This window comes from Dermochelys coriacea, chromosome 8 (genome assembly GCF_009764565.3).
Source record: "Dermochelys coriacea isolate rDerCor1 chromosome 8, rDerCor1.pri.v4, whole genome shotgun sequence".
Lineage (NCBI taxonomy): Eukaryota > Metazoa > Chordata > Testudines > Dermochelyidae > Dermochelys > Dermochelys coriacea.
In genome coordinates, this window is record NC_050075.1 from 52,229,330 (window position 1) to 52,243,620 (window position 14,291).

Below are 14,291 nucleotides of genomic sequence, written 5' to 3' on the forward strand. Positions count from 1 at the left end.
AGCTGCTATCCAGGAGATTAGCCTGATCCCTTCTTAATCAAATCTCATTTTAGTTTAAAACTTGCTTCTTCTGTAAAGAGCAGAAATGCTACCCACTTCACTGCAATGTTATCACCCTTTTCATTACACAAACTTTCACAAAATACTGAGCCAGAACCTTCCTCTGAATCTCCTGCTGTGTTTTGTGTGGTCTTTATTTAGATTATAAAATGGGAGTAGGAAATGTCTTGTAAAGAACAGTTACACTGTCTCACTTCACATCCCATTTTTTCTACCTTAGGAATTCTGTGTGCTCATCCAGCAACAGTCTTCTGTTAATGACTGACTTGCTCTCTTTTTTCTTGTCAGAATGGAGATCTAGTCTATTGTTCCCACTCATACCGGGCAGTATTCCTTTCCTAGTAGCTTCTTCTAAATCAAATAATGGGATATTCAGACTCTCCTTTCTCTGAATTGTATGTACTTTTACTCGTTAATTAACACAAACTACTAAGGTAAAGCGACAAGTTAAATGCTAAATACATTTATCATACATGGGGCCCTGTGAATTCCATGACTGGAGTTTGGTGCAGAATTTATTGTCTGTTTAAGATTCTAAGCTTTCGTTCTAAAAGAATGTTTCATGTACTTATAGTTGTGCAGGATATTTGTCAAAGGTGAATCTCAGATGGCCCAAAGTAATTATGCCTACCTGAATCTGCAGCCATCCTAAAACAATAGTTTTGAAAGAAGAGTCAACTGCCCAGTTCATCCAAATGAGGCATTTACTCTGCACTCTATATAGAGACTTCCGTCACTGAAACACAAGCATCTCTCTTATGATAATCGTAGATTTACACCTTTATGCTCACTTGAGAAGATTCCTAGGTCTACCTGCTACCCTGCTCACTGTTGCTAACAGACATGAAAACCTGTCTGTTACTCTGCTGTTTCTCCTTATATAGCATTCTCATACACAAGCGGGACATAAAGGCATATTTGATTTCAGTAAACCATGCAATAATTTCTTGCATTGTCATGGCTAACCTGTGTCTTCTCCTCTTTTGTCTCTTATTTCTTTGGGTGCATCCACACTACAGAACTATTTTGCATGATCTATCCTTGAGTTATTTCCCTCATGTTAGCCTATTATGAGAAAGAACAGCCACATTACAGAATAGTAGTCAAGTGCTTGGGAGGGGGTTGTTACTGTAATGTCCACACTGGAGCTTAACTCCATCCTGTGTGGCCCTAAGACTTCTGACCATCTAAGCCGTATTCTTCTTCCCCTCTACCATCTTCTCTGCTGTGGTCAGAAGCTGCTTGCTCACCATGAGAGGACTCCTGGGGGAAAGTCTGCCCTCACTTGGGTTTGATGGCCCTGGAAAGCAATGAGATAATACATCATTTTTGTGTTCCTTGAGAAAAGCTTCTGCCCTTCCAGTTTCTGCATCATAGTTAAGCAGAAAGAAATTGCAACTTTTATCAGACCCTCTAGCTTTCTATGCTCCCTGTCCAGTGTGAAATCAGGGTCTGAGCTTAGGGCTCTACTAATAATGCAACCAGTCTTATTGTAGCACAGGCACAGCCATTGGGAATTACCAGATTAGGCATTGAGGTCTTGTTCATTGGGTTATGTGCTTGGCCAGCTCATATGAAATGACATAATACAGCTTGGCAGTTTGGTTCTTGCTCCTGAAATTGTGGGCCCTGCGAACCTCACACCAAAGATTCTCTAATATCTTGGTGTCAGCCTCTGGCCCGCTGGCAGCACATTCAGATGAGGTTGTCACAGGTATGACAATTTCCTGCAATATCTTTGGAAGATCTGTGTTTAATTTATATATTATTGTGGACCACCTTACCTGATCACTCTTGTTACAGTGTGTATGGTAACACCCATTGTTTCATGTTCTCTGTGTATATAAATCTCCCCACTGTATTTTCCACTGCATGCATCTGATGAAGTGAGCTGTTGCTCACGAAAGCTTATGCTCAAATAAATTTGTTAGTCTCTAAGGTGCCACAAGTACTCCTTTTCTTTTTTCATGGATTTTATGTAATTCTATGCGGGAGGGTGACCACAGCCATCCAGAAATAAAGAAAAATGCAGAAGTGAAAGTGGGCTGGTATGGGCCAGTACAGTGTACCGGGAAGAAGTGGCAGCTGGTACCAACCCATACACAGCCCATGTTAAAGTGCTGCCGTGGCAGCGCTTTACTGTTGCTTCCCGTTTTGCTCCCACCCCCGGGGCTGCCGATGTGGAGGTGGCGGGGGGCAAAAGGGGCAGCTGCTTCTGACCTCAGTGATTTAAAAGGGCTTGGGGTCCCCAGCCACTGCTGCTGCTATGGCAGCAGCAGCCAGAGCCCCAGGCCCTTTAAATCGCCGCCAGAGCCCCAGGTGTCACAGGCCAGGCAGTGTGGAAGGGCTGGCTGTGGGAGGCTGAACCCCAGCCCCGCCCCTTCTGTGAGAGGCCCTGCCCCTTCTGCGAGAGGCCCCTCCCCTTCCAGAGGCCTGGAATTGGGTCCGCGTACCGGTAGGTATTTTATCTTACTATCACCCCTGGAAAAATGGTACTATCACCTGAACCATTCATGGTAGAGTGGACTATTAACACCTCTGCAGTCATAGGACAAAAAGAGGGAGTTGTAATAAGCCATACAGACAGTGTCTCTGTTCAGTTCATGATTTTTAGTGTCTAGTAGTGTTATGAGTTTAAGCTCTCAGGCTCGTCTTTTGAAAGTATTGTGCAGATTTCCTTTGAGGATGAGGACTGCTAGGCCAGATATAGAGTGATCACTTTGGGAAAAGTGATCACTCACAGCTGATAGGGTGTTTTTGTCTTTTATCATTTTCCTATAATGATAAAATTCCATATTAATGCATCCGATGAAGTGAGCTGTAGCTCACGAAAGCTTATGCTCTAATAAATTTGTTAGTCTCTAAGGTGCCACAAGTACTCCTTTTCTTTTTGCGAATACAGACTAACACGGCTGCTACTCTGAAACCTATCATTTTCCTGTGTGGGTTCATTTGAGAGCCTAGTAATTGTCAGGTTTCACCCACATAGTTGTTATTGAGGTATTTAGTGCAGTGGATGAGGTATACCACATGTTGTGATACCACTTACTTTGATACCACTTACTGTGATACACTTCTCTCCTGCTGGTAATAGCTCATCTTACCTGATCACTCTTGTTACAGTGTGTATGGTAACACCCATTGTTTCATGTTCTCTGTGTATATAAAATCCCCCTACTGTATTTTCCACTGTGTGCATCAAATGAAGTGAGCTCATGAAAGCTTATACTCAAATAAGTTTGTTAGTCTCTAAGGTGCCACAAGTACTCCTTTTCTTTTTGTGAATACAGACTAACACGGCTGCTACTCTGAAACCTGAAACTTACTTTGAATGGTCCCTTAGAATATGTGCTAATTACTTATGCTAAACAATCTGTTCCACCTTGCATTTCCCAGACCTGAAGAAGACCTCTGTGTAGTTCTAAAGCTTGTCTCTCTCACCAACAGAAGTTGGTCCAGTAAAAGATGTTACCTCAACCACCTCGTCTTTCTAATAAGCTAGGAGTGAAACGCACTGGAACTTTACTCCTCAGAGCAGTGCTTTGTAGTTTTGCTCCTTTTTATTTTTCTTCCTTCAGAGTTCAGGACTGGTGAGATCTGCTAGAGACTCAACAGTGACATAGGCTCATCTATTTTTTTTTAAGCATTTCTTCACACCCACCATTGGCATCAATAACTACTGCCTTGTGCTGAGTTTGTATATTATTTACAGCTCTACTTGTTTCTATGGCTAGAGATGACAACTTCCAGGCAGATGCTTTAGGGACACTGGAAGCGGCTGGAGAATAATCTGGATTTTTTTTCTTCTGCTTTGTGTCGTCTCTGGATACCCACAAATTTCTTCTTAAACTTCCCAGCTTTTAAACCTTCTCCCAGTCCTGCTATTGGTGTAAAGTGTGATGGGTTGGACCCCTCCTCCCATCCAGGATGCCACCAGATTTGCTGGGGTTTCATGGAGCCTGCCTACTCCACTTGCCTGGGCTCCCTCTCCCTGTTTTTGCTGAATCAGGCTTTCCAGCCTCTGGCAGCATGCACACACCAGCTGTAGAATCACACAGAGTCTGCAAACAGCTCTCTATGGGAAGACTCAGCTAGAAAATTGCCCACTGTTCAAGTGCAGCTCCCCTCTGGAAAGTACACCCCAAATAATATTGTCTTGTGCTGTAGAGAAGTCTATACAACGTAAGCTCATAAATTTGCCCCCTTCCTCAATGTGGAGGAAGATATGCGCAACTTCTTGTCCTGTCCCCCTTCCCTCGCCATTATAAATTGCACAAACTGGGTTTTAAAATAAACAAAAACAAGTTTATTAACTACAAAAGGCAGATGTTAAGTGATAGCAAACAGAACAAAGCAGATACTGAGCAAATAAAACAAAACACTCAAACTAGGCTTAATACACTGAAGAAACAGGTTACAAAATATAATTTCTCACCCTCAATGTTGTTTTAGGCAAGTTGCAGAGTTTCTGTAGCTTAGAGTTCTCGTTATTTCTCTTTACAGACTGGACCCCTGTCTCAGCCTTGATTCAACCCTTCCTTTCCCTGCAGGTGTTTTTAGCAGTCTTCCTTCCTGGACAGGCAATGGAGCCTTAAAAAGGATTCACCTAAGGTGGGAATCCTTTGTTTGATCCTCATCCCCTTACAGTGGAAAAGTACCAGCAAGTTAAGACATTGTCCAGTACCGGGTGACATGGTCACCTGACCCTGCTGTGTCAAGGCAGCATCCCAGTAAACCTCTCAGGAAGGAGTGAGATTAGCATTTTCAAAGTTCTATTGTTCTCTTCCTAATGGCCCATCAAGACTGATGGCCTGCTCTCTGGTGGGTGTTTCCCAAGTTCATTCACAGTTGTAATTGTTACATAGACAATATTCCTAACTGTAGATACAAAAATGATACATGCATACAAATTGGATAATCACATTCAGTAAATCATAACTTTTCCAATGATATCTCATATGATCCACCTTGCATAAAACGTATCTTAGTTATGCCATATTCATATCAAAACACTATTTCTATGAAGAATATGGAGTGTAACGTCACAGTAGAGGTAGTGCTGTCTCCTGTTCCTTTGCTTTTCCAGTCAGCAACAGTCCCCACTGTTCCTGAATCAGATAGGTCTGAGCAGAGAACACAGTGTAAGTGGAACACCCCATATTTAATACACACCTGATTGGTGCTAGATTCCCTTTCTGGCCAGGTTTCAGAGTAGCAGCTGTGTTAATCTGTATCCGCAAAAAGAAAAAGAGGACTTGTGGCACCTTAGAGACTAACAAATTTATTTGAGCATAAGCTTTCGTGAGCTACAGCTCACTTCATTGGATGCATTCCAGGTATTTCAAAAGTAAGTGTGAGGAGATAGGAAGGGACAGGGAGAAAATGGCTGTAAGCAGAGAAGAGGGAAAGTTAATGAGGAAGTGAAATAAAAGTTTCACATGCAAGACACTCTTGCTTCATAGTAAATCTGGTGAAGGAGCTCACAGGAAGGAGAATAACAGGTTTTGCAGCAGCTTCACCATAGAAACAGCCACAGCACTGGTGGGGGATGGATTTATAAAAGTCTGCTCCCGGGAACTACTTTCCAAAGGCATTGTCTATCTTGGTAGAAATTAAAACGAGATGAGAAAGGGGAAGTGACTGACTTTTAACACTGAACACTTTTTCCTTCCTATGTTTACAACAAAGGGTCATTTCTCCATGGCCTTATGAAGATATTTCCTTCCCTTGGATATTTCCTCTCTTTCTCTCAGTAACAAATTGAACTGTTGGAGCACCCAGTCAAGATTCCAGTATGCATTCCACTGTCAGCAGTAGAGCTCACTATAACTGCTGGTATCACCATAATTAGCATTGAGTATGCAGTGATAGCTGTATATAGACACTTGGCCTCACTATCTTTTATAGTGTTTTGTGTGGTAGTCTTTTGCACTCAGGTTGCACAGCAGTACATGATTATAAAAGGTGCAAGACAGTCTAGAATAGATCCTTTTTCTCACTTGGCCTTCTGGAAGACCAGCTTGTTCTGGAACTGGTATCTCTGGAGCCACTTTTCAAGGATTCTTAACACAGCTTGACTTGGCATATTCCTAATTGAACAAGCTCAGAGCAGCTTTATCTGAGGGAGATAATTTTTGTAATGCCATTTAGTAAAGCAGTAAAATACACTACATCATAGATCCTAGAATGCTTTGAGCTGATGTCCCAAAGAGGATGGCAATAATAGTTTAATGCTGTTGGGAGGAGCTTTGAGAAACTTCTTCTGCCCCTGACAGAGAGAGAGAGAGAGAGAGAATGCATGTTGTATGCAGAGGGTGAAGAATAATTTCAGAAAACTGAGCTGAACTTGGCACAGTCAACCAGAAATTCTGCCCTGTGCCTGGATTTTAGATGCAGTAGCTTTCACGGTCTGATGTGTGGTCAGACTCACAGGAGGGCCTTCTTGCTGTGTGTAGACTATAGGGCAAAATAATAATAATAGTCTTCCTCATTTAAAAGTTCAGTTCATCAGCCAGACTGGCAGGGTTGATCCTATTATTCTGAAAATAGTAGAGGAAAGGGAGGAATTATTCACCCATTGGAAAACAATGCAAGTTTCCTTTTCATGGCTCACTAAAGGGGTCATGGCAGTGACAGTTGGTTCAGATGTCTCCTATTCGGTAATATTCAGTAACTCAACTCTTTGGTTTCATCCCAGTAAAACTCCTGCTTTTGTTAAATAGCTTTGTGTGGAGGCCAGCAGCCAGTTGGCAGGCAGTAGCACTACACTCTTCTTGGTGAGGTGAATTGAGTTCAGATGCAAAGTGTGATGTGGTGTTTGTTTTTAGGATACCGCTGCCCTCTGAGGACAGTTGAGGACTTGTATGTGTATAATTTTCCCCTCTGCTAGCAAAACCAGTGGAGCTGCTACTTTAGATTATTTTTTGGAATCCTGCATTTGATTCCTCCTGTTGCTTCTGTCTGTTCTTAAAAAGGAATTTTCTGATCTGAATCTGTTGTCAATTATTTTGGGAACTCTAGACATAACCTGACAGTATAGAGGAGCAGAATTAATGCTGATCTCACATGCAGAATCTTGGCACTACTATAGGAGCAACTGTGAAACCTGGAACCAAAGGGTTAAAAAATAAATAAGATTTGTGAGGACAAGTCAATAATTCTGAATGATCTGGTACTTGCTGGAACTAACCTAAGTTCTTCAATACAAAGTACAGTTTTAGGATCTGAGGGTTAGGTTGAGATGATGCACATCCTTGTGCTGTCACTTCTTTACTAGGCTTTTTTTTAAGCCAGCAATTGCCTTCATTGAGGTTTAGCTTCAGCTTTTCATTCAAACCATTTTCCTCTTTATATAAAGATGGCAGCCTCTTTGTAGCTAGGGTTGTAATCAGCTTTCCATTATATGGCTAACCTTAGTGCCCTTTTAAAAAGTCTTTAATTTTGTTTTGTTTTTGTTTTGTTACAAATGCAACATCAGAATAGATAAGAAGTGTAAAGTAACATTGTCACCGCTTGAGGGAGCTCTTGTATTTGCATTCTGTTGAACATTGCTTATATGACAGGTTTCAGAGTAGCAGCCGTGTTAGTCTGTATTCACAAAAAGAAAAGGAGGACTTGTGGCACCTTAGAGACTAACAAATTTATTAGAGCATAAGCTTTCGTGAGCTACAGCTCACTTCATCGGACCGATGAAGTGAGCTGTAGCTCACGAAAGCTTATGCTCTAATAAATTTGTTAGTCTCTAAGGTGCCACAAGTCCTCCTTTTCTTATTGCTTATATGCTATCACTTATTAGTTATGCTGGATCCATTGGTTTCTACTAAGAAAATAAAAAACACACATCTTAAAAGGAATAAGATAGGAGGTGTGCTCTTTAGTTATATATCTGGAAGCACTGAGGCTGCAGGCTGAGGCTGACTGGGTCTTTCCTCCAAGTTCAGATGCAACATACCAAGGGGCTTTAGGAAGTTAAAGCAGTCAGATGAAGGATCACTGCTCAAAATCAGAATGCTGACAAGAAATAGACCTACTCTAAAACTTCATCATGACTGCTCAGGAGTTGGGATAACTGGCACCAAGAGCAATGGATACATTTTTTATAAACCTTACAATGAAAAGTGGAATGGTATTGTTTTACGCCCGCTTTGCAGGCGTGAAAATGAAGCACAAGAGACAGGGTAATGGCGAATTGGGCCCAAAGCCTTTTTCTCATGCTCTATCTTAGATAAGGTGTGTGAGGCATCTGTCTCAGGCCTTTCTGACCCACCCACTAACCAATGCACCAACACCAAGTTGTGCATTCCCAAATCCAAATGAAAACCCATTACATGCAAGCAAAATTGGTAAAATGTGATGAAAATTCATTCATCAAAAAGGAGGGTAGCAGAGAAAAAGATGGAGGCTATGAGGTGAAGACAAGGATGGTGGGGCTGCTGAGTGGGACAGTGGGCTGTGGAGTGGCACAGGGGTGGGCAGGTGCAAGGTATGGAGTAAACAGAGGGCAGAGGTGTCAGGGAGATAGTTCCCTATGTGAAATAATGGTAATGATGATATAGTGTTGCAGACAATATAACTGAGAAACTATAGCAATTAGGAAATAAGTGAGGCAATGCTCCCATTAGGATTAAGGAGTCAAGATTGCAAAATATTCTGTGAGAAATAGAGGAAATTAGGCAATTGATGAAGCAATGTAACAACTTGGATCAGTGAAGAAAAGTGCATAAATTGGGGAAACAGCTTGTGTAGATGAGGGCATGACATTCCCACTGTGATGGGTTTGGTCACAGAGACCCCCTTAGGACTGTCACCTGATATGCTGAAATTACCTCTAAGCCCATTTTGCCTTGTTGAGCTAGACATGTTAGTCTGCTACAACACAGACCCAGGTCTGGTCCATGCCCCCAAAACTGTAGACTTTAACCAAAAACTGCTCAGCAAGTCACTAATCTCCAGCACCCTGACACCCAGTTCCCAATGGGATCCAAACCCCAATTAAATCTGTTTTATTCTGTATGAAGCTTATACAGGGTAAACTCATTAATTGTCCACCCTCTATAACACTGATAAAGAGAGATGCACAGCTGTTTACTCCCTAAGGTATTAATCACTAACTCTGGGTTAATTAATAAGCAAAGTGATTTTATTAAGTATAAAAGTAGGATTTAAGTGGTTTCAAGTAATAACAGACAGAACAAGTAAGTTACCAAGCAAAATAAAACAAAGCACACAAGTCTAAGCCTAATACATTAAGAAACTGAATACAGGTAAATCTTACCCTCAGAGATGTTTCAATAAGCTTCTTTCACAGACTAGACTCCTTCCTAGTCTGGGCCCAATCCTTTCCCCGGTACAGTTCTTGTTAGTTCCAGCTCAGGTGGTAACTACGGTTTTTTTCATGACTTCAGCTCCCTTTGTTCTGTTCCACCCCCTTTATAGCTTTGGCACAAGGTGGGAATCTTTTGTCTCTCTTGGTCCGCACCACTCCTTCTAAAATAAATGGAAAAGCACCAGGTTTAAGATGGATTCCAGTACCCGGTGACATGGTCACATGTCCTGTGAGACTCCAAGCCTCCATTCTTTCGGGCCTGCCTCACAGGAACACAGGCTTACAATTAAACAGGGCCATTTACAACCAACTGTTCTAGTTAATTGGAGCCATCAAGATCTTAAGCCACCATTAATGGCCCACACTTTGCATAATTACAATAGGACCTCAGAGTAATATTTCATATTTCTAGTTTTAGATACAAGAAGGATACATTCATACAAATAGGATGAACACACTCAGTAGATTATATGCTTTGTAATGATACTTTACAAGAGACCTTTTGCATGAAGCATATTCCAGTTACATCATATTCACACTTATAAACATATTTTCATAAAACATATGGAATGCAATGTCACATCCACTTCTCTTTAAAAAAGATGGGGAAGGTCGGTAAGAGGGGGAACTTTCTCATTTTCTACTTCATTTGATGAACTGATGAGGAAAAATGTAAAAGGGTTTGAAGGGAGGACTGGTAAGCAACCCTACTAGAGAACATTCATATGCTTCTGTTGCCATCTGCTAGGAATGTACTGAAGCCTGGGCACAGAGTACTGCTTGGATGCACTTGCTTTTTTTAAAAAACAACAACGAGGAGTCCTTGTGGCACCTCATTCTCCCACCAGTGGGGAAGAGGGAAGTACCACTCACTAGCTTAAATTTCAGGAGTCTGAGAAGATCCAATCCTCCTGCTTGTATAATTGCTTAGAAATGCTTTCTGTTTTAAAGGTTCAGATGGAGATTGTCATGTGATGAGGCAGGGAAATGAATATAAACATCCTTCATGCTATACCCAGAAAAAGGGATAAGAGCAAAAGGGAAAAATTCTATGTCCATGTTCTTGATGTTTGGGGGTTTGTTTGGTATATTTTTTTAACTATTCAGAAATAAGGAAGATAAGAGAAAAGGGGTGGACAGTGAGTTTTTGTACATCTGGAAAACTGAGCATTAAGTGTTATTTTTAGATTAAATGAAATGCTTTAATTTAGGCACAAACTTTAGGCGTGGTAAAACAAGATACCTTTAAGGTGGCTTCCACCAATAATCTTAAAGCACTTTACAGACCTTAATTAACAAGATCCTAGAAGGAAGAGAAGGAAAAGTCTGATTCCCTCTGATCAATATACAGTAACTCCTCACTTAACATTGTAGTTATGTTCCTGAAGAATGCGACTTTAAGCAAAACGATGTTAAGCAAATCCAATTTCCCCATAAGAATTAATTAATTAATAAATGGAGGAGTTAGGTTCCAGGGAAATTTTGTTCACCAGACAAAAGACTATATATATATATATATATATACATATATATATATATATACATACACACACACACAGTATAAGTTTTACACAAACAATTTAATACTGTACACAGCAATGATGATTGTGAAGCTTGATTGAGGTGGTGAAGTCAGAGAGATATTTCCCAGGGAATGCCTTACTGCTAAATGATGAACTAGAACAGCTGAGCCCTCAAGAGTTAACACGGTGTTGTTAATGTAGCCTCATACTCTACAAGGCAGCACAAATGGAGGGAGGGGAGACAGCATGGCAGACAGAGACAGAGACTCTCACCTGTGTGTGTGTGAGAGAGAGAGAGATGTGCATTGTCCCTTTAAGTACGCTGATGCCACTCTAAGTACATTGCCTTTTTAAGTAGATCAGCAAGTTGAGACAGCCCCTGCTGCCAGCAAGCTTCCTCCATCCTGAGCCCTGTCATGTCTCCCCCCTGCTCTATGGACATGGGGTAAGCGGGGGGCAGGAGCAGGGGGGAGGAGGACACCCTGACATTAGCCCCTCTCCCCCCCCCGTCCCTTGTACAGCAAGTAGGAGGCTCGCGGGAGCAGCTCCAAGGCAGAGGGCAGGAGCAGCACATGGCAGTGTGGGAAGGGACAGCTGAATTGCCTGGCAATTGATAGTCTACTGCGAGGCTGCCGCACAGGGAACTTAGGGGAGTTGGGAGCTGATAGGGGGTTCACCCTGGTTCCAAGCCCCCACCACTAGCTCCAACGGGCTGCTCTTTCTGCAAGCAGTGGACAGACAGCTGCCAAATGACGTTATAAGGGAGCATTGTGCAACTTTAAACGAGCATGTTCCCTAATTGATCAGCAACATAACAATGAAACAACGTTAACTGGGATAACTTTAAGTGAGGAGTTACTGTATTTAATATGATGGTTGGACTATTGACACTCTGCCCCACTTCTGACAGCAGTAAAATACTCTTATGCAGTTGTCATATTCTGCAGAGTCCTGTATCCCAGCTTTCCATGGAGAAATATACACCATGAACAATGGAAAATCCCACCTTTTGATTTCTCAAAATGCTTGTGTGTATCTTTGTATGTCTAATGGACTTGTACTCTCCTGTTTCCCTCTGTGACCTTGGAGAATATTTTCAAGATGTTCTAATAAAGATGTGACTGTGTCTGTCTTTTGTCTCCAATTATGGGCATAACAAGAAAAGTTCCTAAGCGGGGAGTGAGTGGGTTAGCTCCATCTTACTGTTAAAGGTATATCATCCCCCACATGGTTTTCCTGATGATTTACTAATTTAATGTAAAAAGAACAGGAGTACTTGTGGCACCTTAGAGACTAACAAATTTATTAGAGCATAAGCTTTCATGGGCTACAGCCCACTTCATCAGATGCATAGAATGGAACATATAGTAAGAAGATGAAGATATATATATCTACAGAGAAGGTGGAAGTTGCCATACAAACTGTAAGAGGCTAATTAATTAAGATGAGCTATTATCAGCAGGAGAAAAAAACTTTTGTAGTGATCATCAAGATGGCCCATTTAGACAGTTGACAAGAATGAGTGAGGATATTTAACATGGGGAAATAGATTCAGTATGTGTAATGACCCAGCCACTCGCAGTCTCTGTTCAAACCCAAGTTAATGGTATCTAATTTGTATATTAATTCAAGCTCAGCAGTTTCTCGTTGGAGTCTGTTTTTGAAGCTTTTCTGTTGCAAAATTGCCACCCTTAAAACTTTTACTGAGTAGCTGGAGAGGTTGAAGTGTTCTCCTACCGGTTTTTGAATGTTATGATTCCTGATGTCAGATTTGTGTCCATTTATTCTTTTGTGTAGAGACTGTCCGGTTTCGCCAATGTACATGGCAGAGGGGCATTGCTGGCACATGATGGCATATATCACATAGGTAGATGTGCAGGTGAACAAGCCCCTGATGGCGTGACTAATGTGACTAGGTCCTACGATGGTGTACTTGAATAAATATGTGGACAGAGTAGACGCTTTGTTGATCATAGAGAAATGTTCCCACTGGTTAATCTCCACCAGTGTTAGCAACAGTGGAAGCCTCAGTATGTCTAACTAGCGGGAAGGTGTTAAAATCTGTTGTGACAGAAACCTGGTTGCTAACATCTATGGGACTGAGTGAGTGCTAACAATGATAGAAATGACAAAATTTCCTAATATAGATGGGGCAAAGCTGGGTAGTGGGTTAACATTGTAACCCTTTATATATTGTAACCTGAATCAGTACAAGTTCTTTTCACTCAGGGCTGTACTCAGAGTCCCAGAGGCTACTTAAGCAAAGTTTAAACAATCCAGCTCAGTGGAGTTGTACAGCTTTTTAAAAGTGTTTCTCGTGACTGTATTGATAAAGCACAAGTGAAGAACACGTGGCTGCTTGGTTAACATAGACTGTGAACTTGAAACCATCATACTTGAAATAGGAAGTGGATAAGTAACACTTCATGGATGAAAGAGAGATTAGTTCTCCTTGTTTGGACATTTCTTCCCTTCCCCCTTTACACTGTGAAAGCGTAACTACTGACACACAGACAAGTAAAGGTTACTAAAGACCATTTGTGGCTGGAATTTTCCAGTGAATCAAATTATTTCATATTGTTTGCATCAGTCTGTTTTAAATAGATATGTGTATGAACCAAGATCACAGATTTGAATCCACCAAGCGTTAGAATTCTGGACAATGATTGGAACTGGACTTCTCCAGGACCATTTCTCATTTAATCTACATTATTGGTCAGTTACTTTTGAACATTCTTGCTAATTAATTAGAAACATGTTCTTGATGAAACACAGGGTAGCAGAGCACCTAAGGCATAGGAAACAGTTGATATGAAAAGCTGACTCTAAAGGTGGAAAGTGCAAGAAGTTGTCAGGAACTCTGCCTCTTTTTGAAATGCTTAGCTGAGGTTTTGTAAATCTGCTTGAAATGGATACCGCTATGGGAAGCCTTTGTATTAAACCCAGGCCCTGGGTGAGGTACTTGCTATACAATCATTTTCCTTTAGAAGGACAATTTAAACTCCCCTGGGTCTGGGCCTCCTGCCAACCTTGGCTTTTTAAGCTGTACTAAAAAGAGTGGTGCTTTCCTGGGACCAGATTATGAAGGGTGTGTGTGATGGGGGGGGTTATGATGTAGGTGCCATTTTAGCACTCGGTTTGCAAGGTGCCATCTAATCTATCCAGAATGGTTGGTAATGCACACATCACAATAGGCTATAGCAGTATTGTACACCCTCAATAGGCGTAGGCCACTATCTTTAGCTTCAGCTATGGGGGGGCACTTTTTGGCAAAATGTTGGTGTTTAACGTGCCATGTTCTGCAGTCCCCTCTCCTGAAAATGCAGCTTCCCCAAGGCAAGGCTCCAGGATGTTCTAGAGCTTCTTCCGCTGCCCACCGCAGC

General features: G+C 41.6%; 1 protein-coding gene across 1 annotated transcript in view; it reads left to right on the top strand.

Moving 5' to 3' along the window:
• Positions 1–13,501: 13,501 nt before the first annotated feature.
• Positions 13,502–14,291, top strand: part of SOAT1 (sterol O-acyltransferase 1) — a 46,282-nt gene continuing 45,492 nt past the window's right edge. Inside the window, exon 1 of the mRNA XM_038413673.2 lies at positions 13,502–13,623. The gene's annotated coding sequence lies outside the window, so the exon portion shown is untranslated. The remainder of the gene's footprint in view (positions 13,624–14,291) is intronic.